This window comes from Phragmites australis, chromosome 20 (genome assembly GCF_958298935.1).
Source record: "Phragmites australis chromosome 20, lpPhrAust1.1, whole genome shotgun sequence".
NCBI classification, from domain to species: Eukaryota; Viridiplantae; Streptophyta; class Magnoliopsida; order Poales; family Poaceae; genus Phragmites; species Phragmites australis.
The window spans coordinates 16,563,934-16,566,280 of record NC_084940.1 but is presented as its reverse complement, the minus strand read 5'-3'; the positions used below and the strand labels follow the sequence as shown (position 1 = coordinate 16,566,280).

The 2,347-nt window shown below is 50.9% G+C and overlaps 1 pseudogene; it reads left to right on the top strand.

The window, feature by feature from the left end:
• Window positions 1-218: 218 nt before the first annotated feature.
• LOC133901835 (uncharacterized) lies at window positions 219-1,366 on the top strand (annotated as a pseudogene).
• The last annotated feature ends 981 nt before the right edge of the window (window positions 1,367-2,347 follow it).

The following is a 2,347-nucleotide window of genomic DNA, read 5'->3' as shown; positions in this document are numbered from 1 at the left end:
GATTTTGAATTGACAACTGATCATCAGTGCTAATTCATCAGTGTCGGTTCAAAACCTGTTACTGATGATAATTTTAAACTGACACTGATAAAGATTTCTATAGTAGAGGCTTAATATCTTTTTCTACCATTATACATTATACCAACCAATTGCAACAAGAAGAACCTAGGATGGCATGAGAAGAGCGGCGAGAGCTTGTGACCACAGACAACGGCGTGAGCTCGCGTCCACGTAATCCTCATTTCTCGTTTAGAGGCCCAATTCACGTCTACTTGTCCGCAGCCTCACAATAGCGCCAAACACGTATGGTACCAGAAGAACGTCAGAACCCAACTCAAAACGAAACCACACACCAAAATCCGCTTCCTCATCGCCGGCAACCATCTGACGGCCGCCGGCTCAACGGTGCAGCACGTCTTCGCCCATCCACCGTACGTGTCCACCTGCAGCGATGCGCCGCTGGATCTTGGAGGATCAGCCATGAAGGCCTCCCTAAAGCTCCGCGACGACGCCGCGCCACTGCTCCGCGCAAAGCTCCCAGTGGCACTGTTCTCGGTCCCCGCCGTCGCCGCGCTCACCGCCGGCGACCCCGCCGACCTCTGCCTCTCCCTGGCCACTGCCGCGCCGGCGCTCCCGTCCCTCCGCGTCTGCTACGCGCCCAACCGCCCCACCGGCCTTTCCCCGCTCTCCCTCTCCCTGGTCCTCGGCTCCGGTCCCGGCGGCTGCCCCTCCAGCTCGGCCATCACTATGGCCGTCGAGGTCACGGCGGCCGGCACCCTCTCCTTCTCACTCGAGCTCAAGCCGTCGCTCGGGGACTTCGCCGTGCGCAAGCGGTTCGCGTCCGCGGCGCCGCCGCCGACGGCGTCTGCGTTGGCTTCGGAGGTGACCATGCGGAGCGCCGTGCCGGTGCGGGGCGGCGCCGCGGCGGTGAGCGTCCGGTGGGGGGTCAGGATACCCGCCGAGGTGACAGCCGGCGGGGAGGCTGGTGCGGCGGGGGTCGCGCTGCGGAGAATGCCGTTCTTGGTCCTCGGCAAGGTGACGGTGGAGAGGCGCGTGACGGCGCAACCGCCGCCGCTGCCGGAGCGTTCGCAGGAGGAAGCAATGGAGAAGGTGATGAGGGAGAACGAGAAGGTGAGGAGAGAGGTGGACGAGCTCCGGGCGATGGCAGCGACTGGGAGAAGGGAGAAGGACGGGGCGGCGACGTCGGTGGCGGCGTTGGCCGACGCAGCGGTGACGGCAGGCCGCCGGACATGACTAATGATGGTAGGTGAATCCTGACCGCTAGATTTTCACGGTACGAAATTTTGTTTCTTCTTTTTTTCCCCTGTGTTTTAGGTTGTAGAGAAGTATGGAAATGTACACGTACGTTGCAGCCATGGAATTTGATCCGGATTCATTTCAAAATTTAATTAGCTTAATTTAAATGATGTGGGTAACTTGAATTATATATACTCCCGCCTGTCACGGTAATTGACGTTTTGGGTTACTTGGAGTCGATCAATATAAATTTTTTTTATCATAAATTACTTTTCGATATATTGAGTTTGAATATTTAAAAATAACATGTACTAGTAGTAAAAAAATTAATGTGAATCATGTCTGAAGGGATCGGTGACCTCTTAAAAGGAGTAAAATAGGACACTTACAACTATTTCAAAAATAAAATAATACAAAATAAACTTATACCAATTTCTATCTAAATATGTTTTAAATTTATCTAGTGTATCTACTCTATTGATCAAAGTACTTGTAACCTATCTAAGAAGTTAAATTACAAGAATGTAAATACGGAAACGTAAATAAAATAGAGAGAGCAAACTCGACACAATGATTTTTTTTTTCAGTGGTATCGACGGCATGAATGGCACCTTAGTTCACGTTGGAGCTCCACAAAAGATATGCTCCCGGTCGGCACCTAGTCACGACTTTTGAGCCACTAAATCATAAAGACAAGGCATCTACCTAGATGAGTCACCAAGCCAACAAGACAAGGTCTCACAACTAGCCTCTCTTATAGTTCCTTGCACCGTGATCACTTCAGAGATTGAGCCACCAAAGCAAGGGTCTCCGCTTCCACGCATAATCGCCTTACTACTGCTCCACACCAAGTCGGAGGGTCAACAAGCTTGACAATGAGTCACCAAGACTCCAAGATACTGACGTACCACTTGGTATAAGGTTGGATCACTCTTTGATCCACTCTCTAGGTAACAATTACCTAGCAACACCCTCTCTAAATCTATAAGCACTAAACACACTCTAATATTACGCTTAATCATCTTGGATAATCACTTTAACCATTTTAGTGGCTTGGATGCTTCTCTGGTGTACACAAACTTACCTGAAC